This window comes from Telopea speciosissima, chromosome 7, assembly GCF_018873765.1.
Source record: "Telopea speciosissima isolate NSW1024214 ecotype Mountain lineage chromosome 7, Tspe_v1, whole genome shotgun sequence".
In the NCBI taxonomy this organism is placed as follows: domain Eukaryota; kingdom Viridiplantae; phylum Streptophyta; class Magnoliopsida; order Proteales; family Proteaceae; genus Telopea; species Telopea speciosissima.
The window spans coordinates 5,488,553-5,512,515 of record NC_057922.1 but is presented as its reverse complement, the minus strand read 5'-3'; the positions used below and the strand labels follow the sequence as shown (position 1 = coordinate 5,512,515).

The 23,963-nt window shown below is 38.7% G+C and overlaps 1 pseudogene; it reads right to left on the bottom strand.

Moving 5' to 3' along the window:
* Positions 1-669: 669 nt before the first annotated feature.
* On the bottom strand, positions 670-22,409 carry LOC122667413 (annotated as a pseudogene).
* Between the last annotated feature and the right edge of the window lie 1,554 nt (positions 22,410-23,963).

The window sequence follows — 23,963 nt, the reverse complement described above, 5'->3', positions numbered from 1 at the left end:
TTGTACACAAATGCATTTCTTGTATATGGACTGAAGAATCCCATGGAATTTGGGAACAACATAAAACTATACATTTTCTCGACTTTACTTTCTTCTAAATACTTGAAGCCCATCTGCCACCGTCTCTCCTTATCCTTCTCCACCCTGTAATGTTCTCAGATTTCTCCAACCTGCGCATCCTCAAATCGATCCTTGCAATTCTTGAACCCCATACAGACGTCTGAACTCAACCCTCTTGAGCCATCAAAAAGCTCTCAATTGCGACATGACTTTGCCGCTCCATTCAGCAGAACTGTCGTAATATAATCAACAATAGGCCAATAGAGAGGGAAACCTGGGTTTATGTTACAACGGAAGAGGTCTTTTATGAGAAAACGAAGAAACTGCAGATTTAAGAAGCGAGAAGGGTTGCACCAAGGTACGGACTGATGGGGCTGAATGATGAGAGCTGCAGGACTGAAGATGCAACAGGGCAACCAACGGACGGAGTTGCAGGTGATGGTGGGTCAGCGGCGCAGTTGCAGTTGTGGGAGGTCGCAGGCAAGGGAACAAAGGTGTGGCGGCTGTTGCAAATGGGCTGCAGCAGAGGGATGATCACGATGGATGGTGGAGGGGGTGTTGGTGATGGGTGTTTGGGTACCCAAACACCGACAGTGTAATTTACCCTAAAACAAAAGAACAAAAATCATGTTAGTTCCCAAAGCCGAATGGAGATCTTCTCCTGCTACCACCTTCTCCATATTGCTCATTCCATTTCCTAAGCTCGTTCATGCTTGTAGCATCATAAACAATCGATGCTCCCACCTAATAAAACCAGTCAAAGCATCAATTTTAGAACTGGGACTTCATAGAAACCATAGCGAAAGTAGACTCACTAATAAGTGCTCCCCATGAATTCTAATGCTGTAACATGTTAGAAAACAAATATAACTGACACAAGAGTAGCCATAGCTTGAACAAGGTCTTCAAAGCCCTCTTGCAGAAATGGTCATCTTGAATGGAAATTTAATAAAGCGCCCAATCACCCTAGTTCGGATGAACAACAGGCATACTCGGTACTTTTGACTGGCTTGCCAGAGAAAAGAATATTTTTTCGAAAATGCTTTTAAGATCACAAACAAAAGATGGAATTTTCATTGTTTGAAGATATAAAAGCAATGGGCAAATTACATATGCCTCCCCTGTACTTTGCCCTAATTACACGTTCCTCCCCTTGGTTTTGCCACCTTACATTTTGACCCCTTATGGCTGACGGTATTAGAGTGCTGTTAATTAATGGTTTGAAAAGACAATATTACCCTTGTTCTAAAACACCACAAGTAAAATTACAATGATACCCTTTTCATCATCTTCAACCTTAAAACACCCATTTCTTTCCTCCACCGCAGCCACCACCAGCACCACCACCGCCATCACTACAGCCACTGCCTCCTCCAATGCCACCACTGCCTCCTCCTCCTCCTCCTCCTCGGACTCTTATTCCCTACAACTTTAAATTCACACACACTAAATGTTGACCCTTCTATTTGCAGATTATGTTTCAATTAAATGTTAGTAATTACAATCAGCAAAAACTTAAGAGGTGAAATAAAAGAATCAAACTTGGATTTGATAATAGATCGAGTGGAAGATTGATTGTTCACCTTGGTATATACCAAGTAGGTTGAAGATCGAAAACCATAGAAAACCCTAAACACCAAAAACCCCAACCCCAAAACCCATCCAGAAAAAAGAAAAAGAATGAGGATAACTCCTACCGTTTCTGCTCTGTTATTAGCTCTTCTGAACCGCCTTGCTCCTCCTTTGTCGGAGCTTCCATGGCAGGTTGTGCCCTCGCCGATGAAGCTAGAGGTTCTGATCTCCACCCCCAAAAAAGAGAAAAAGAAGCAAAAGGGCACAGCTAGCTATAACTCACCTGGAGTTCCTGGAAGATTCCTCTTCTTCTTCACCACTGACACAAGAGCTGGATTGGGAGGAGGGTTAGGGTTTGGATTGGTTTCCTAATGAGAAAAACCTCTGAATGTAGTGGGAGATGGGTTGTTCTCCCCTTCCAATGCCCTGCTCTTGAACAAAAATGGGTACTCTATTGCCATTAAACTCTATGAGAAAACTGATCTCCGAAATTCCTCTTTCTAACTTGAATATGTGATAAAAAAAAATCTGTTGAATTCTGTTGTTTCTGCAACTTTTATCTCTTCCATTACATCATTGGAAGATGCCATTGGGATGAAGCTTCTTAATCTTGAGATGAAACGATTCCACACAAGACAGACGTCTCCAAAGCATTCGTTGCCTCTGTTTTGGACCCCTGAATCTCTTAAAAGTTCTAGGGCTCTCGGGTGAAGCTCAAAATTGGATTTCCCAAGATTTACTTGAAACCCATTCTGATTTTTGTTTTTCTGATCAAACAAAACCCAATATCTTACAGCAGTAGCAGCAACGAATAGACCATATTTGTCTTCAAATCCATTTTTGTATGAATTTTGGGTTTCTCGAGCTGCTTCTATTGTTTCTTGTTCTTTTCAAAGAAAACCCAGCCAATTATAATCACACTGTGATGCAGGCTGTAATCTAACTTGACTCATCCAAGGGGCGAGGTTGGAACTTCGAATTGAAAATTTTGCAAATTGGCAAAATGGGTGGTTTTCTATCACCGAATTGTAATTATGTTGTTCCCTTTTTTTCATTCAACAACGAATCCCTCCAACTGAAGCTGGAACCGTCGATGCTGGTGGAGCTGCCTTGGGAGCTTGCACTGGTAGAGCTAAAACTACCGTCGGTGATGTCGTTCTTGGTGTTGCTACTGGGGCTGGGGTTTTAGGCGTGATCGACATGGTTGCAACAGCGGATGGTGATGAAACTGACGTGACCAGAGTAGTTGGTGGTATGGTAGTCGGCGTTGCCATCGGGGCTGACTGTTGACCATCGCAATGTAGAGAAGGAGGAGGAAGATGAAGGAGGAGGGTAAAAGGGTCATCTGACAAGGACCCAAGGTTAGTTTAGGGATTATGAAAAATCTAACTATGCCACATCAGCACCTAACAGACGGATGCTAATGGCAGGGGAGGAATTAGTAATTTTTGAAAAACTGCAAAGGAATCGTATGTAAGATGGGAAAATCAAGGGGAGGAACGTGTCATTAGGGCAAAGTACAGGGGAGGTATATGTAATTTTCCCAAAAGCAATTCATAGGGAGCGGGGGTAAAAACCAGAGCCTGAAATCTCCAATTTGCATGTGTTGAATTTTTTGCGTGAACCCATTTTCAACCAAACCAGTAAAATAGGTCATCCAGTTTTGGTGATAAACATTTAGTTACAAGGGAGGGTTAAGATTTCATCCTCAGGGGGAGCCATCAGTTGGATTGGATTTGGATTGACCACAAAGGAATTATAACATGGACAATAAGCTGGAAAGTAATTTAAATCCAATCATGGGACAAATTTTGCATAGATTTCATGAGGTGCATTATTTAATACGGAGTGTACATAAAAGAAGAAATGTTCTATACCTTAGATTTTGCCTGAATGAAATCATCCAAATTAAGCGGCCTTAGAGCTGGAACTGCATTGGTCACACCTCCCTGATGAGAAACAATCAAAATATCAAATGACAAAAATTTGATTTTGAAGAAAGAGCATCAGTATCTAACTAACAAGTCCAAAGGTTCTTTAAAACTTCAAACCTTTCTCTCTTCTTCCAGAAGTTCTTGGACAGGTATATAAGCTGCAGCAATACAAAGGTTCTGCACAAAAAGATGGCAATGAGAACTCACCATATAATTCACAGGAAGGCACAAATATTAACATATTACCTTCAAATCACTCCCTGAATACCCTTCTGTTGCATTGGCAAGTTCATCAAACTTGAAGTCAGGTTCAAGGTTTTCTTTGGCAAGAAATATTCTTAGGATCTTCATCCAGTTTTCAGAATCTGGTAAGTCCACATATATCCTATATCAAGAGCCAACATGCTTTTATAAGAAAACATAAAATCTGTGTATTAAAACCCGCAGAACCTCCTATCTATTAGACAATGAAAGATGTATCGGAGAACCTATTTCACCAATTCCATTAAAACAGCCTCAGTACAAAAATTTTGAAAAATATATGTAGTTGCACGGATTGCATTTCTTGCCCACAATATGTTGCTTGTAATCCCACCTAGGATGAACGTTTAAAGCATCCACAGAATATTCTATCAAAACCCCAAAATTACACCACCACAATGTTATAATCAATTATCTCAAGAGAAAGGCATTGATGTGCTTCCATCTGCTTGTGGAGAAGATCGTATGCATAACTCTTAACGGATGGATCTAATATAAAAACGACTACGACAAAAAAGAAAATGGTCAAACAATTAAAACCTCAATCTTTCAACCATTAGACATATTCCTTTTCCTTCTGAACATCTAAATGGATGTGTAGCAATGACCACCTTCCAATGCTGCTTCTTGCCCAATATTATGAGACACAGGTGCAGCATTTGGTACATTGTACTTAGAGAATTAATAACAGATGCAGTTCCTCATTTTAATCACATTTCAAACCATACCGGACACTTAAGTGGCATCAGATCTGGTTCCTTATTGCATTCTTATGCCCTTACTCAAAAGTATATAATGCATGGATGCAATTCACAATTTACAAGAAACTGTACTTATCCCCCCCACCCCAAAAACAAAAGTCCCATAATCCAACAAATTTCTTATAGTTTTATGAGGTAACCACTTTCTTCTTCACTATTAAATGAACCAGCCATTTTGCACTTGAACTGTATCTTGTAGAGTTTTCCAGATTCAATAGCCCACAATCCTTGCCAAATCTGAGAAGCACCAATCTCAATGAAACCTAATAACCTAGATGGTTAAGACAACAAAGGAGATTCTCCAAGCAAAACATCAAAAGCAGTGGCTCCCATCCTGGCATGCATACTAGGTCTTTGGAACATTCCTTTGTACAGATAATAACAATGGTCTTAATGCAACCATAACTGAGTTGAATGAGGAGGGCAAACACATTACCTCCTTGGCAATCGACGGATGACGGCATCATCTAGGTCAAATGGCCGATTTGTGGCACCAAGGATGAGAATTCTTTCACTGTCTTTTGACCTTAGCCCATCCCAAGCTGCCATAAATTCATTTCGCATTCTTCTAGTTGCCTCATGCTCAAAAGCACCACCACGGGCACCAAGCAAACTGTCAATCTAAATGGATCCAAAGGCAGAGAATTAATTTTATTCAAGAACTAAACAAGTGAGAAAACATGTTGCAGGTTTTGAATAAACCATCATAATGGGTAGTTATGGCACTTGCCACAAAACCTGCTATTTATAAGAAATGAACATGGTAACATTACCAAGGCTGGTGAACTCAGAATGATTACGTGACATGAGTGGGGTATACATGATAGAAATGCCACACTAATCTCATGGGTCAATTTTCAGCTTAAAAATAAAAATGCCATGTGAATCAAGGAGGCTGAATGCCTATAAAGTTGCAAAAATAAAACAACAAAAATACCACTACATTCCACAAACCCAACTGACATTTTTTGTAACTTGACATAACCTTGGACGGTTGGACCCACTTCTGACCACATTCCTGTTCTTATCCAGCTTTTTTTAAAAATGAAAAAGGGAGGGAGGAAAGTGGTTCAGATGTCAGGTAATTCCTTGACAAGATTTGAAGACAATGAAATGATTGCAATTATATATGCACGTGGCCAGTCATTTCAATTCAATAGCGTCCAAGGGATTCTCACCTCATCAACAAATACGATAACAGGGGCCAGCCTGCTGGCAAAAGAGAAAAGGGCCTTTGTAAGCTTTTCGGCATCTCCAAACCACTGATTCACAACAAAAGTATGAAAAAAATTAATATACCTGCTATGAATAATATTTATGACCAACACTGCTTAACTCATTCTAGATGTGCACTTCTAATTCCTCAAAAAATTAAAACTTGCCAATCACATAGTTTCACTAATATGCATGTCCCCATCAAATTTCTTGATCACATACTAAAGAATTACTATTATAATATATACAGATCCTAGTACTGCCAAGTTGTGAGAACTGAGAAAGATCCAAAAGTAGTTAAGTGGTCTGCTTTAAAATATTTAGACATGTCAATCAACTAAATTAATGCAACAATAAAGATATGCTATATACAGATTTCAATCCCATGAATTTCATGAAAAAAAACCCAAAATTAAATAAACGAATCACAAAATATGAAGAAGGAACAATATTAAAACCAGACCTAAGACCTTCAGAAATAAGTGCACATGTTGATGTTTTGACAGGGGCTTTAGATGCTACAGGAAACCATGCAAAAAATAATATGGCATCCCTTTAAAAACTGCTATCACTGGAGGTGCAACAGCCTCTACCTTTGATGTAAGCGTTGAACCAGTTATGCTAATAAAATTGGCTCCTGCCTCTGTTGCAAGTGCTTTGGCAAGAAGGGTTTTCCCAGTTCCTGGAGGGGCCGAATAGTAGTATCCCTTTGCAAGGCTGTCATCAGTTCCACACAATCATGAGTTAACTAGGAAACTGTAACCAACGAATTATAAACCCCAACAACCTACCAGGAAACTATACCCATTAAAGAAAAGAAAACAAAAGTACCCGTAATAGGTTTCCTTGCGAGAAAAGCTCTGGTCTCCTCATTGGAAGAATGACAAGTTCATTTAATGTCTTTTTTACATCTTCGAGGGCACCTACATCATCAAACATGACTCCAATTTCATCTGGTGGAACCACTGCTGAAATGAAATTGGTTTCATACTCATCCTTAGCAAGGTTCTGCCACAAATTAAGAGTGTTACAAATGACATAGCAAGATAAGCATCCTTGAAGCATTAGCAATGTGGACCAAATAGAAATAGCTACCTTCAAATTTTGTGAGGGTTTTGTGGATACCATTTCCTGCTCCCTTAACCTCAAAATTGCAATTTCAAGGCTTCGCATGAAGGAAAACAGACATCAACTTCCAGATCATACCAGATAGCAGGGTCAACCAGTATGGAAGTAGTAGAGAGTTCTCACCTTTCACGGGGTACAGTTAACTTTTTCTCCTTTATAGATGGAAGAAGGCAGGTTGATAGGTTATGATTTCTAGCCCATCCAACAACTTTCTCAGCCTCTGCATCCCCCCCCCCCCCCCAACCCAAAAAAAAAAAAAAATAGAAATAATCCAGTTAATAAAACAGTATTGCAGCATACCCCTACCAATGATTCATCTGAGCACTTGGTTTTCTGATTTTTGAAAACAAGAATCGGTTTGATGAAGGTAAATAAATAAATAGCCAACTAGAAACAGCACAATCAATAAAAAAACAAACAAACAAACAAACAAAAAGGCTCCCAATCACCATTTCTTATTTTTGTTGGTCATAGAATTAATGTTAGAAAGAACACAGCTTCTAAATTTTATCCAAGGTTTTAAACTTGGACAAAATTAGAATAGTGATAAGCATCCTAAACAAGCAGGTGACACTAAAATAAACATATTTTCTGCAACGCTTTGAGTTTGGTCTCAGGTGATAAGAGCAGCATGCCAGGTAAAACCTAGATGAAAAAGGAACTTGTAGACATTGCCATTATTTGGGGATGTATAGAGAAGTTGTAGACAATGAATTACAAGGTCTTCCTCTTCAAAGATCCTAAGTTTATTGCATTTCCAAATGGGACTTTAGAAAGCTTGAAAAATGATAGGCTACATGACAAAAATTCTTTAAAATTTCTTCCTCCTAATTTTTTTTATTTTGGGGGGGGGGGGGGGGTTGGAGGGGGTCGGCTCCATTCATATCAGCTATACCAATGTACCACTTTTTCCTTCTTAAGCACTCCAACTTTGAGATGTAAATTTTAGGAAATTGAATTAAAGAAGAGCATAAACAAAACAATGGATCATCTTATGAGATGGAGATCAATCTGAAACATGTAAGTATGTAACTACTCCATGCAGGAGTACATAGAAACACAATCACTTTGTTTCCACACTGAAACATGTAAATTTATGATTCATTTGAGTTCCTTACTTTGCTTCGTTAGGACCACACCATCTGTATTTACATGTAAAAGCTCCATGCAGGATAGCTCATGCTCCTCTAGCACCTGAGATTCAGAATTAGTAAAGAATTAAATCCAACTTATCACAAATTATAGTGTGACATGAGGTGTAATAACTAATAATAGAACTCACAAGAAAGAGCATGTCTTGGCATCATTTATTTACAAGTAACAACAATTCACTTGATCAATCCAAAGAATAAAAAACGAATTCCCTCTAACCTTCTGCAATTCAATTAAATTACTCCGTGATATGATGATTCTCCTGTCATCTTCAACTTGTTTATTGAATTTTCTGAGTAGTTCCTCTGCCTAAAAATAGCAAGAAACAAAATATTTAATATATGGATAACTCACAAGTATATCTTACGCTTAAGCAAGATCAGTTGGTTGAAGAATGATACTGACGGTTGTGGAATCCACTGAGGGGTCACTTTCAGAAAAGTCTATAAATCCATACAGCAATAGTAAAATGCTTCAGAGAAAATCACTTTATTCATCAACAAATTCATATATTGACACAGACCTTTTGAAAGTGGTCTGAAAATCCATTTATCAAAAGGTTTAAGCAATCCATTTTCAAAAGGGTCTATAGATCCACACCGCAATATTACAAAGCCTAAGAAAAATCACTTCATTCATTTTGTGTAAGCGTATCGACCTATATATACTTTCTGCTGACTCAAACAGTAGCAATACTTAATAAACCCACTAGCCCACAGATTATCTGATATCTATGGCATTTCTAGAAGCTCTAGAACTGCAAATAATTCCATTCAGCTCATTATGATATTGCATTGCTGCCCAAAAACAACTCCAACTGGACATAACATCTAACCTACCAAACGAAAATAAAACCCCTTTGCCCACACATGCTACTAAATAAAACCTACATAATGATAAAAACATCCATCCCCAAAGTACCCCCAAGTAGGTGCCACAAGCAAAAATATCAAAATCTGACCTCAAGGTTCTAAATCTTGGTTTCAAGCCCAGTTTCAACCCAAACCAAGATTTCCCAGGTTTCGACCGAAACCTGATCGAAATCTGGTATTTTTCTGAACAAACTCGAAATGTATGGGCTTGTTGAAACTGATCGAAACCCGGTATTTTTTTTAATCAAAACAAAATATTCAAAATATGGTCGAAACGTGGTACGATCCAGTATTGACCTTATGTTTCGTCTCAATTTCTATGGAAACTGAGATTTCTCAGTTGAAACTGCAAGTTTTGACCGAGATTTAGTTCATGACATTACACTTGAAATCCCCACCACAAAGACCTGGCATTATAAAACCACATAAATATTTTTGAACACGCATGTTTATAGCATTAACCGAGTCAGATTTAAGGGTTGGCATGTTGTCAACAAATACCCTACAGACCGGAAGGATAGAGATCTCGGTTTCAAACCTGGTTTCGGTCAGGGCCAAAACCTAGACGTGCCGGATCCCTTTTCAAGGTTTCAACACTGGGTTTGAACCGAGACAACCTAGAGATTTCGGTCAGTTTGAACCGAGATTTAGTTCCAACATGCCTAAACCTTCTGAATTGGCAGATTATGATGCAGTTATGCGTAGAATTAGGATTTATTTTAGTTAAAATTTGTAATTTTCTTTTATCCTTGATAGAGTCAGAGAGTTAGAATTAGAGTCCAATTATATTTCAGTTTCAAGGTAGGATCAGGACTTTTATTTTATAAAAAGGCATGCAACAAAATTTGTTTAGGTTAACCGATGGTTGCCATGAACCTTGTGTGCTTCTCTACCCAACTGCTGTTTATGTTTCTGTTGACGTTACCAGGGTGAGAAGGAAGTGATTGAACTCCTTCTGCTCTTTGGATTTAACCTGAGAGCTTAACCAAAGGCTGTGCCCTCATAGGTGATCCTAATCCAAGGGATTCATCACCCAAATCAACCTCTATTGTGAAGATCAAGTCGAAACAGGGACATGCTCCCCTGATTTACCGCCAGATCTGGTTTCAGGTCTCTTCGGTTCCTCTTCTGCTACTTCATTCCAACTGGTTACTTGTGCTATTGAGAGGCCTTGGGGTATAGTTGTTACCCTCAGAATTTCAGAACGAAATACCTCCAGACGATAGAGATCTCTCAAGAAGATTGAAGCCCTATTCCGCCTGGTTCTGTTAGCTGAAGGTTGAAGACAACCTCACGGTTGTGTTTCTAAGTCCTTTTAGGTCTTTGTTTCCAGGTTTGCCCCTCCTCTTTCCTATTAATCCCCTATTGTCCTTATTCGTTCCATCTTCCTAGTTTATCCCTTGCACTAATACCTTACATCCATTAACTTGAATTCCATTAAATTACGATATTGCCATCCTAGTATAAACTTCTGTTTATTTATAATTCTGCCATTGGTTATATAAACTTCCACATATTTACGGATTTTGCCTTTTATTTGAGCCTTCCATTATTTGGGTGGGTCCAAAAGCGATCCAATTAGGGTTTTTGGACCCCGGAATGGCATCAGATTAAGATCGTCAAAGTTGGATAAACCACCATTTGGTGTCAGGTCCAAATGTATGATGAGCAAAATACAATCAGAAGGGACTTGAACATTTTTTTTTGGCACTAGAAGTTTTCCAACCCCAACGCCCCCCCCCCCCACTCCCCCAAAAAAAAAAAAATCTCAAACCCCAGACGGAGGCAGGATTTGATCCCAGGACGTCGCAATAACAGACCACAGCCCTTACCAGCTGCAATGGTATAGTTTTTTTATAATGGTTAAGGAAATGGTTATCTTCCAAGCTGATGGTCAAACCCTAACTTTATTAATAGTGAACAAGTAGTGCCTTCTTTTTCTTGTTCTATTTTGCACAAACGTTTTGGGCCAGCTACCTGTAGGTTTTGTATATCTACTGAATCATGATGATTTGGCAAGGGAAGGGGTCAACAGGGAGTTCTTAAAAGGGTGTACCCAGTGCATGAGGCTCCCACCACTGTGGGGTCTGGGCCTCTGGGGAGGGTGATAATGTATGCAGCCTTACCCCTGCTTTCGAAGAGAGGCTGTTTCTGGACTTGAAGCCGTAACCTCTTGGTCACAATGGAGCAACCTTAACCGTTGCAACAGGGAGTCCTTGTATCTAAAAATTTCTGCGGTTTATCCCCTTTGTTGGTCCTTAGGCTTTGGCCTAATTTCCTTGTTGTATGCTATGATATGTACTCTATTTTTATCCTGGCAACAAAACTGTCATTGCTATCTGTAGTTCAAAACCAAAAAAAAAAAAGCTATTCTTCCCATACACTAAAATTTAAAAGATGGAATATTGAAATATTCTAACTAATTCTTGGAGGAAAAAAAAGGAGTGAGAAATTTTCAATAACATTTAACAGTAACTAAACTTTTCTTCATAATAAAGTATACTAGAATACTAAAGTAGATATTTACCTTTGGAGGAAGAACACAAAGAACATTATTAAAAAGCCTATATAAATGATTGTCCTGTGATCTCTTTGATGCTTTTAATCCCTCTGTAAGCCCTTTCAAGGGGAAAGGCTGCAATATGAAGATATGTTGTTCAGAGATAAAAAGAAAATAAGTGAAAAATATAGTCCACAAGATGTTCACAGTGCATCTACATATATTAAAAGTATAAAACTACTGAAACTTGCTTGAGAGTATTAATGGCTAATAAAATTCAATTTGGCATATCAATTCCTCCTTGAAGACCTGATACAGAAGTACGGTATGCAGCTAAAGATAAATAGAAAGTACGTTCCCCAGTATAGCAGGGGCATAGCATACCTTTTAGTATCTCACACAATTTACATTGAACTAGAATTATGTAACATCATAGAGCATCAAGTCGAAGTATCAGGGTAACTAAGAATATAAACAAACATCATAACTGTTCTAAGGAGAAGAAATGTAAAATTAGATTATGTACAACCAAAGTAGGTGACAGTCTTGGACTCCTAAAGTGCTGTCAATTAGCCAATAACTAAGCATTGACTAGCCGACCAAATTAAACTGATATTTACTAAATGTTACTACCTGTACATGGTAAATACTAATATCTCTACATATATAACTCACGATAAGCTAATTCTAGCAATAAAGTTAAACAAATTCCTCTTCCAACTCGTCCCAGAATGGGCGTTATGGCAAAGAACAAGAAGAAACCGAAAGAAGGAATTTGTCCAATAGTAACAAAAGGTGCCTCCACAGGTTGACATCCGATCCGGGATTGGTTTGATCCAGAACTTGAGATAAGGGGTGTAGGCTGAAAAATGATTCATAAGTGGTTGTTAATGGAGTTGAAGTTGCCAAATTCTGAGGAGTCAGTATCAATTTATACCGAATTGCTCCACATATAGTCTTTAATATTTAAAGTTCAAGACATTAGTGAAGTTACACAAGTAACTTCTCAAAAAATAAATAACACAAATAACACAAATAATCACAAATTTATCAAAACTGTACGCATAACGACCATTTGATTTCTAAGATTGGTGGGGAGGTTCAAAGTACTAACTTTTCTCTATTAAAGAGATAAGCTAATTATCATAACAGCTTGCTAGTAGTTCATGTACTAGAAACTAATCAGCTAGCAAATATTTGACTGAAATACTCTCCAACCAAGTAGACATCAACTGACTGTACCTAATTCCAGTCAATAAGGCTCTGTCTCTCAACTGGTTGAGTCAATACCCAAGCAATCACTTAGGCAATACTTTAACCACCTTGGTACGACTTGGGTGGGTTGCATAGACTAGGAGCCAGTACAAGCTAACCCTAGCTCCAGAAGGGCAAGCAGTACCCAACCTCAAGTTTGAATTTACAAAAGCAAAGCCCAACCCAAGCTTCACTTCTCAAACCCGAATAGTTTTTGGATCTGAAAAAGGGTTCAGCAGGTCTGGTCAGGTTATGTGACAACTTACATACATGTGTACAATGAGGGAAGAAAGCATACTAATAACTTCAAACTACTAACATCAGACCATCTATTCTTTCTTTTAAGGATGGACACAAAACTCGGATTGAAACATTCAACCAAGAGTGTTCATACCACTCATTACAGCCAATAAAACACAAACATGGAGGGAAAAACAGAGTCTGGCGGTACCTGGGGAGCATCAAAGAGTTGAGCTATGCTCCTCAACTTGCTCCTCTCTTAAACCGAGTGGTGGGGGGTCTAAAAGGATACCCCCTAGGCAATCCAAAAGCACCAAATCTCATCCCAAAAGATGGAAAGATGAGGGAGAAAGGAAAAAAAAACAAAAAAATAAACTCTATAGGCTGGCGGTAACTTTGTGTGTAGCTTCTAGGGCGTCAATCCTCTTCAACAGCTTCTAAACTCCCTCCATTGTGTGTTGGTTTGAAGAATGGAACTCCAAAGAACGTAATATGAGTAATACTTCACATAGTATAGCCTCTATTGGAACCCTCTATCTTTTTAGGGTTCCAAAGAGAGGTGAAAACAGCAACCGAGCTTCGTCGACTCTCAAACCAGAGGACTTAGCTCTAATACCAAGTTAGAACTTGAAGATGGATCGATTCTAGTAAGAGAGAATAGATTCACAGCAGGAAGAAGAAGAAGAAGGAGAAAAGAGAAGAGAGGTTGAGAGAATCGATTGTGAGCGAGTAACACCTCAACTCACCTATTTCCTTTCATTAACAAGTTCTTGTAAATTGTAATTACACAAGCCTCCCTAGGGAGGTAAAAGATAAAAAGAACAAAAGATACAAAATACAACTTAAAATGACTAATAACAAGACAGTGACCAAATTACCCTCCACCATACAAACTCTAACAGCATAAACACAACAATTACGTGTAAGACACAAAAGTCAATTGCAGCTAGTGCGACACATACGAGCATCCCTCTCCATAAATAAGGTAGGTTAAATCTTAGCCAAAAGAGAGCATTGAAAGTGGACTACATTTTAACATTACAAAACCGAAAGGAGAACACATCACAAATCATAGGAAGTTCAATTTATGTAATGATAAAAATTCTTACCAGCATATTAAGAGGAATACGTATAGTCTGCCTTGCAACAGAAGAAACATTAGTGCTATCTTCAAAATATAGGATAAGCCTAGGAAGACCCAGACTCTGTCATATAAAAGTTACTCAATGGAAAAACCTCGAAGCTTACAAATTTCGCTTTCCCCTTAGAACCCGTTTCCGTTTCCGTTTCCGTTTCAACTTTGTTCTGCCCACAAATCAAAACAACTGGTCCAGAGAGTTGGTCAAACATTTCTTCAACCTTACGGACAAAGTCATTATGTTTTGACTTGGGAACTGCCCTTGACAACCACTGGTAAGAATCTGGGAAATAAACAATCAGAGGTTGCGAGGATGGCAAAACCTGCAAATAAAGGAAAATCAAACTTCAAGTTTTAAAGGAACCCCACATAAATGCACAACAATATCATCAGGAGGATGTAACCAAAAGACTAACATCACAAACATTGGAAAAAAAAGGAAAAAAAATTATCATAAACTCTTTATACCAGAACATTGTATTTCACTTGTTTAAACTTTAAATTGATAAGTATAATTGAGCATCTCACCTCACAAAGTGCCTCCATTGCTATGTACCAGTCTTCAGACTGAATATCAAGATCATGCTCAATATACTGAACTGATAATAAGTAAATTTTGATCAGATTTTAGCACCTTAATATACATCTATTATGTTACAGAAATAAGCACTTTTATTATGGCATATTTAAAAATGAACAAAGTTAATCTAATTTTCACAATCAATATGTATCGCTTCAAATTTTTCACTTCTATTAAAGAATATGCTAGAAACATTGGACACTGTTCTTACTGTCTTTCAAAGATGCAATTAATGAATTACCAAGAAAAAGAAAGCTCTAAGAGTTCAATAAGGAAATTCTCAGTGCAAAAATGCTTTGACTTAATAGTGAAACAACTAAATAACAAGTTTTATTTTGAGATTTTTATTTGTTTAGCATAATAGAGTGGCAAGGAGTCCTTTCATGAGCCAATTAGGAATTTTAAAAGTTTATGATTGTTAAGGATTACTATGGTGCGGGGGAGTGTGGAGTGTCCTTGTTTAGTTGTAATTGTTGGTAGTTGTAGTTTCCTTTTACTGGTTTACTTTCTTTTAGTCTTTTAGTTATTTACTTATCTTGTAATTAGACATATACTCTTAGTAAGTTTCCTAATCAGAGTCAATTACTTAAGTATGATATAAGTAATGGGGATATACCACGATAGGTTAATTCTCCTAAAGTCCTAATCAGAGTCAATTTCTTAAGTATGATATAAGTATTGGGGATAAACCACGATAGGCTAATTCTCCTAATCAGAGTCAATTTCTTCTTCTTCAAGCTTCGTAGGGACTGGTTATTGCTTTCTCTGCTGCTACAATAGATATGTAACCACCCCCAATACATGGTGGAACAGAATTAAAGGTCAAAAGGCTAGAAGCTCCGTGGCATGCATTAGCTCTATATCCGTAAAATGCAATCCGGAAATATAATCATGATGAATAAACAGATAAAAGGATAATAACAATTCAATGGTCAAGACTTCAAAATAACTCTCCTTTCCCGCCCTCTCTCACGGTCAGACCAAGACATCTCAGTTTTGCAAGCAACCAAGACGAGATATGGGTGGAGTTTAAAAAGTCACATGTTTCGATCGGTTTCGACCGAGATGTTGGAAATTCCGCAAGGTTCGACACTTGTACCCATTGAAAATTGAGGAAACCTGGCTCGAAACCAGGACAAACACTTATTTATGTCAAAAACCATTTAAGTAAATGATTGTTATTCATAAATAGGCAAGTACCCCCTATTTGAATCTAATAAAAATAGTTAAAAAATCAAATTCCTAAAGGATAAGAAGTCAACCCCCCAGTTCAAGAACAAAAATTGGATTTTCGGTGGTAGGTGCAATTTTCAACTATTAACTGTTGGGGTTTTTCTCAAATTTATAAATTCCAAAAATTTTAATATGGTAAAACATTGCTAAAAATCAAAAGTGCGGTAAAATTTTCATTTGTTTTGATGTCTAAAAAATATTTTCATTCAAAGCGATTTTAAATAGCATTAGCGCACACCAAATTAAGTTTGACCAATCCAAAATTGCTTAAATCTGATTTATATTGAAGGAGTTATGTTCCGGTCAAACCTTATTCGATACCATGTCCAAGAACAATATACAGTATCAAACTTGGGTCAAAACCACAAGTATTATTATTAGTGTTCTCTATGTGAAACTAATGCATAGGTTGGGTTCAAAATGTCACAACTAAGCAGCACAACAAGAGTCAGGGCAAAAAAACAATTTATGGGCCTCGAACCAAGGATCGAGTTAGCTTGGAGAAAGTCCCAGGTTACGACCAAGATATGGTCGAAACTGAGACAATCTCGGTTTCTGGCTGGTTGAAACCAGTGTCGAAACTGAGATTTAGAACCTTGGTCCTAACTCCTAAGAGATTATGGAAAACCTCAATCCCTCAGAAGGAGGAAAAAAGAGACACTCATATTGGAAGACTTAATCAGTACTTTTATAGCAGGAGTGCATTCAAGAATATCTGCAGTCACTAACGTCCAGAAAAAAATGAGGATGATTCAATGGAGATATTCTATGTATCAGAAACCCTCTAATATACCAAACCATTCAATCTAGAAACCAAACCTGGATGCATCAGAATGCAGAAACATGAAAAGAATCAAAAGATCATTATCCATAAGTCCATCTGATGAAGGGAGAAATTGGCTCACAAGGTTCTTTTCCAGGACCTGGTCCACATGTTGGTCCAAAACCAGCACCAACCAAGCCCAGACCTTGTGAATAGGCTGGCCGGGACCTGGTCCTGCTGAGTTTATTTTATATGGTTCATTTTTTTTGGTCCACTTAGGTCCATTATTTTGGAACAGCTGCTGGAGAAGACTTTTGGTATTCTTAGTATTTCTTTTAGAATTCCAAGAGTTAGTTAATTTTCTTGGTTTATGTTTTCTATGTATTGGGGGTGGGGTTCAATGTAGTGGGTTTTGTTTTCTCTCGCGATGTCGATCTCTCGATTGAATGCTTGTGTGTCTCAAGTAGCTGTGGGACTCCTTCGGTGGGCTTAGGTTGACTCCTACGGCTGGTAGACTGGTGGGACTCCAGTTCTACATCTATCCATCTATCTCCATCATCATCCATCTCCATCTTCACCACCACCAGCATTATAACCATCATCCAAGGTAACCTCGATATCAGATCTAACTCTTCATCTTCGATCCCTTATATTACCTATAGCTCCCAAGATTTGAACCAGACCTGAAACCCATAATCCCTCTATCTATTAACTTATAACCTAGCCCACAATAGCCCTATCAAGTTAGTATTCTCATCCAGATAGATCCTGGTATGCTAAGCCTTCCTGGCTCCACATCACCATATGCAAAGGTTAGTAGGAAAAATTCAATATACGAATAATATTGGAGGCAATTCACTATCAGGACATGACCTCAACCTATTCTTTTAGAAATTAATCAGCTGTATTTTTATTTAAGGAGAATATATTTAACAATTTTTTAATATTATCATGAAACAAAAATCACCCATTTCAAAGGAACAAGGATAATGCAAGAAGAATAGTGGAGCGTATCAAATCCTTGAGGAAACTAAGGGTTGAAGATGTATAGAAAGTTCAGAACTACAGTTAGATAAGATAGAAGCCAAAATTTTAGGGCCAGCTGAGTTATGATAAAGACTGACATTCTGTTGAAGCACTGGCTAGTATTCCAATCATTTCTATCTCATTTAGCCGGGCAGGAAAAATTGGCATCACTAAAAGAGTTAGTGAAGACCAGACAATGATCTTTTTATAATGTGGGTAATCCTCAGGGCTTCTGACCTCACCGTAAGGTTTTAATTTCATTCCTTTTTTGTAAGCTAATCTCCACTGCCCTAAATATCTGTAATATGGCAGCTTACTTGGAGTCCAAATTTAAAGAACATACTGTCTATGTGATCGTTGACTTGTCTGTAAGTGCTCTCCTACATTGTCTCTTTCTTCTATTTTATATGTTCCAAATTTTTCTACTAACCTTTTGTCCATTAGTAGTCTTACTTCCAATCATAATTGCAACGTCACCTTTTTCCCTTCTCATTGTGCGTTTCAGGATCTGGTGATAGGGGCAACGATTGGCTCTGGTAGAGTGCAAGGTGGTCAGTATCTGCTTGACGGAGGACCTACTTCGGTCTCTGGTCAGGCTCTTCAGACAATGTCTCCTACTCCTACCGGCTCTGACTTACTACAGTAACATAGACGTTTGGGTCATCCCCCCCCCCTTAGGAACATTAGTTTGCATTTTTCCTTCTTTTAAGCATTGTAATTCGAGTGACTTATTTTGTGAGGCTTGTGTTTTGGCCAAACAAACTCGATCATTTTATTCCAGTTCAAATAATAAAAATGCCACTCCTTTTTCATTTATTCACTCTAATATTTGGGGACCTTCCCGTTGTAATTTTGCTACTGGCTTATGTTGGTTTGTCACTTTTATTGACTGTCACACTCGAACTACTTGGGAGGTTTTTTGTTGCTTGCAGTACTTCCATCGTATGCTTCATACTCAATTCACTCCCATGGTTCAGGTGCTCCACAGTGATAACAGTCGTGAATGCATGGAGCGTACTTTTCAGTTCTACCTTGCCACCCATGGCATCCTACATCAAACAAGTTGTGTTGATACTCCTGCTCAAAATGGTGTTGCTAAAAGGAAATCGACATCTTTTGGAGGTGGCTTGCTCTCTTATGTTTACCATACATGTCCCTCCCTAATATTGGAGTGATGCAGTGTTGACAACAGCCTACCTCATCAATCGGATGCCCTCTTGGATACATGATTTCTGATCTCTTGATGTCCTCCAAGGGTCTTCTGCATTTCCCATTCCTGCTAAGGTCTTCAGCTGCGTCTGCTATGCTCGTGATCATCATCCCCATGGTAAACTTGATCCCTACGGCCTCCGCTGCATATTTTTGGGCTACTCTACCACTCAGAAGGGATACAAGTGTTACCATCCCCCTACTCGGCGTTGGTTTGTGACTATGGATGTGATTTTCCATGAGTCAGTGGCTTACTACTCCGCGACACCATCTTCAGAGGGAGCCTTCTATTTCTCTGGAAGATGAGTCGTTATTGATTTGCCACAGTTAGTCCCAGATTTTATTCAGGGGGAGATTGTTCCACAGGACACTACGTTGCTTAGACAAGAGATGTGTATGTATGTTTGGAACAGCAGCACAAGCAGCCAATTATTACCACCACACCTACTCTACCTAACCAATCGCCGCCACTTGATCCTGATCCCGGTCTTGCTCTAGTTTCCATCACAACAAGTAACTCTACATCCTCTCTTGTAGTTGATTCCTTGGTTGATCCCACACTTGATTTACCCATTGTTGTCAGCAAAGGTGCTCGGTCTTGCACCATGCACCCCATAGCTCAGGTTGTCTCTTATGATTCTCTTTCTCCTTCCTACGTTACCTTTGTGTCTTCATTGTCCTCTGTTTCTATTCCCAAGAACTGGCAGGAAGCTTTTAGGGAGTCACAGTGGAAGGCAGCTATGGTTGAAGAGATGCAGGATCTGAGGAAAAACGATATATGGGATCTTGTTAGACTCCCTCCTGAAAAGAAGACTGTCGGTTGTAAATGGGTGTTCACAGTGAAGCAGAAGGTTGATGGTACAGTTGACCGCTATAAGGCAAGACTTATTGCCAAGGGCTTTACACGAACATGGATTATGGGATAGATTATTAGGAGACTTTTGCACCAGTGGCCAAGTTAAACACTGTACGTGTTCTTTTATTAGTTGCTGTAAATCTGGGATGGGATCTTCAACAACTGGATGTCAAAAATGCCTACCTTCATGGGGAAACTGAAGAGGAGGTTTATATGGATGTTCCACCTGGTTTTGATTATCCTAAGACTCAGGGAAAGGTGAGCAAGCTGAAATGTGCCTTATATGGACTGAAGCAATCACCTCGTGCCTAGTTTGGGAGGTTTCACAAGGCTATGGTGTCAGTTGGCTACACTCAAAGCAATGCTGACCACACATTGTTCACTAAGCAATCTTCGGGCAAGATTGTTATTTTGATTGTATACATTGATGACATTGTTGTCACTGGCGATGATGTTGATGAGATCTCTAGCCTCAAGGACTACCTGAGTACTAAATTCTAAATCAAAGACTTGGGGCAGCTTCGTTATTCCTTGGTATTGAGGTGGCTAGGTCTACTCGAGGGGTATCATCCTGTCTCAGAAGAAGTATACTCTTGACTTTCTGTCTGAGACAAGATTCTTGGGCTGCAAGCCAGCTAAAACTCCTATTGATGCAAATGCTCCTCTCTTGAGCAAAGAAGGTGAGCCTGTGGAAAAGGGGCGATATCAGAGTTTGGTTGGCCAATTGATTTATCTAGCTCATACCCGTACTAACATTGCTTATGTCATTAGCTTAGTCATGACCCATACTCCACGCATATGGAAGCAGTTCATCATATTCTCCGTTACTTGAAATTTGCTCCAGGTTGTGGTGTTCTTTTCTCTCCTCATCATCATCATCTTAGAATTAAGGCTTTTATAGATGCTGATTGGGCAGGTTCACCTGATGATCGTCAGTCTACCACAGGTTATGGCACCTTTGTGGGTGGCAACCTGGTTACTTGGAGAAGCTAAAAGCAGGCTGTTGTGGCTTGTTCTAGTGGTGAAGCAAAATTTCATGCTATGGCACATGGCATTTGTGAACTCTTATGGCTCCATGGTCTTCTTCTTGATCTGGCTGTTCCTGTCACCCTTCCTAAGATGCTCTACTGTGATAGCAAATCCGCCATCAGCATTGCCCATAATCTAGTTCTACATGATATGACTAAACATGTGGAGATTGATCGTCACTTCATCAAGTAGAAGCTGGAGTCTGGTCTCATCTGTGTTCCCTTTGTTCCTTCTCATTATCAGTTTGTTGATGTATTTACTAAGGGACTTAGTGGTAGGATTTTTCATTCTATTGTTTCCAAGTTGGGCATGTGTGATATCTATGCACCAACATGATGGGGAATGTTGTAAGTGGTGTCTTATTGTCTTAAAGGGGTACTTTGGTCTTGTATTCATTCTAGATTGTTCTCCTCCATATTATAAATAAAGAGGGCATGTGTCGCATTAGACACATGTCATTTTTCCCAAATCCAACATCTTCTTTTCTAATTGATAACTAAAAGCAGAGATCTATGTTCAGATTCTTTGGGGGGGAGCAGGACCTATGTTTCAATTTGGTGTTCCATTTGGTCAACCTAACAGGTCCAAATAAAATAGCCAACTCATTGTCTAAAGATGTTGCTGTCTCATGCAGTACATCACACAACAATACAGCATCAACACAGATGCCCCTTTTCCAATTCATATATTAATCACCTGATTTGCATGGGAAACTACTAGTTTCATGCAAATTGCTCATTCATAAATCTAAAGTAAATCTTTTGCATCAGAGTTCCATTTTAACTGCCTAGTATACCAATGGTTAAAAATCATCTCTTACCTTCTCAAGGCCTTCAAAACCATGATGTTTAAGCTTCCTAAGGACTTCACCAGATGCCTCACTGCTAATTGTCCATTCTTCTTCATTGCTTGAAGAGCACTCCTCACCCTCAGCATTACCATCATCCGACTCATTTTCTGATCCACAGTCTTCACCAAAATCCTGCACCGGAGTTATATTAGACAACAATTGTCATATTTTCTTCATGATCAGCAAGAAGCAGAAGAATTAAAAAGAATTCCAATTTGAAACTTACGTAAGGTGCAAGAACACTGCTATCAAGAACCAGTAGGGGGACTCGTAAATCCCGTGCAAGTGCCCCAACTAATCTTTCTCGATAAATCTCAGTTCCTGTAGGCGAAATTCATGATTCCGAAATTAAATAAAAAATAAGCCACTCTTCTAGATAAAAAATAGAAAAAACTGAGCAAATTAGTTTGGTTACGCAACCTGGGACACCCTGAAGCAATATTCTCCCACTTGAAGAGTCCAAGCGAGAACCATAAGACGCAGCAAACTTCTTATGTTTCAAATGGGAAGCAGCACATTCCACTAACAGATTTTTGGTATGTTCACTGTAACAAAGAAATGCAATTATACTGGATGAAGCAACAAGGCTTAGATGTACAAACATAGAAGGACAATACAAAGAAGAAATAAAATGGTACTTACTGAATATAATATGGAAATGTATCCCATGAAACTGTAATCTTCTCCCAGGTGACCACCCTCCTCAAGAACTCATTTCTGAACAATTCCTGTCTCGCATTCCTTCCGTCACCTTCAGAGCTAAAGAACCTCAAGATTCGGAACATATAATTCCATTTCTGACTCCTACACTTGAATCTCCTTGAGTGCATTGCAATGTTCTGTTCCCAAACTCAAAAACAGATCAAAGATACAGCTGGCTTTGACCCCATCATTTAATCTCGATCACCTGAAATGTTGGACAAGCCCAAACCAGACACTGCTCCACATCAGAACTACAGCACGAACATTAGCGGCATCAAAGCTTCAGAGAAAACACAACGTAGACAACACAGAGAAAGAGAAATAGAAACCCTAGCTGAACATAAACAACGATGAAAATTTTGAAAGGATGAGTTTATATCAAGTTCAAACAAAAAAAAGGCCACTAAAGAGGTTGGCTATGATTGCAGGGGAGAGACAAATCGTTTATCCCTAGCATGCTCTTTCTCCTCCTACTCCTAGAATTTTTCCCCGTCCATTGTTGTGAAGAACGCCACCGTCTCCTACAATCCACCGTGTGCTTATACTACGGCAGCGACTCCCAGTTTCCCAGTCTCCAGACGACTCGAGTACTGAGCTGACTGCCGAGGAAGAAAAAGGTTAGTGCCGTTAAAGTTCGTCGCCGATTACGGTACCCTTTTTGGCGCGCTCTCCTTCTCTTTCTATATAAAATTACGATCTGTAAAGAATGTTTTACACTTGTGAGTCCGTGACTCGTGCAGGGGTGAGAAGGGTTGAATCCGAAACCAAACTAATAAGGCAAGGTTTGGTTTTCGATTCGGCGTAGCTCGGTTTCCGTCTTATCGGGTTCGATTTACCATGTATACATGGTTTGGGTTGCTATCGATTTGGTTTGGGTTCGGTTTCAACCCCATTTTTCATCATGTTTGGTACGGTTTAATTTAGTTTAAATGCAATCCAATTTTCAACCGGTTCTATAATACTCCAATTTAAAACCAAACCAATAAGGAATCGGTTCATTTCAGTTTGAGCTTTTTCCTTTGACTTGATCCGATTTCACCAGTTCAGACTAAGGTTTGACACATGTAACTTCTTGGGAGTCTGCACTCTATTGACAAGACACCAACTTGAGCAAGCAAGCGGTTGTCTTCTTTTTATTTAAATGGTGCGAAAAATTAAAGATTTTCCAAAAAATAAGTTCAATTTACCATTATCAACCAACTCTTTGGTTAAACCAATTTATTCAAAATAAAAGTGTTTAATATATTTTTTATGCTTCATACTTTTTTTAACTAATTGATGGTATATAGTGTGTCAAACATGGTGTTAAAAAAACATTATTGGAATCGGTATCAATCTCGGCCAATACTAATATTTGTACGAGTTTGTATTTAATTTTAATTAGAAAATAAATTTCTAACCAAATTTAATCTTAGTTAAAACCATTCCACTAATTTTCAAAATCAAATAGATAATAGTATCGGACACCGCCAATTCCAATATGAATCGACCAATATGCCCATCAAAGACCATTTTTGAAAACCTGATATCAATGAACTGAAACTTGCTAATTGAGTGAATGGCGATGTGCTAAAATATGAGTGAGAGATGTGCATAATTTGTTAACGGGTAATTTTGTGAATCTTGTT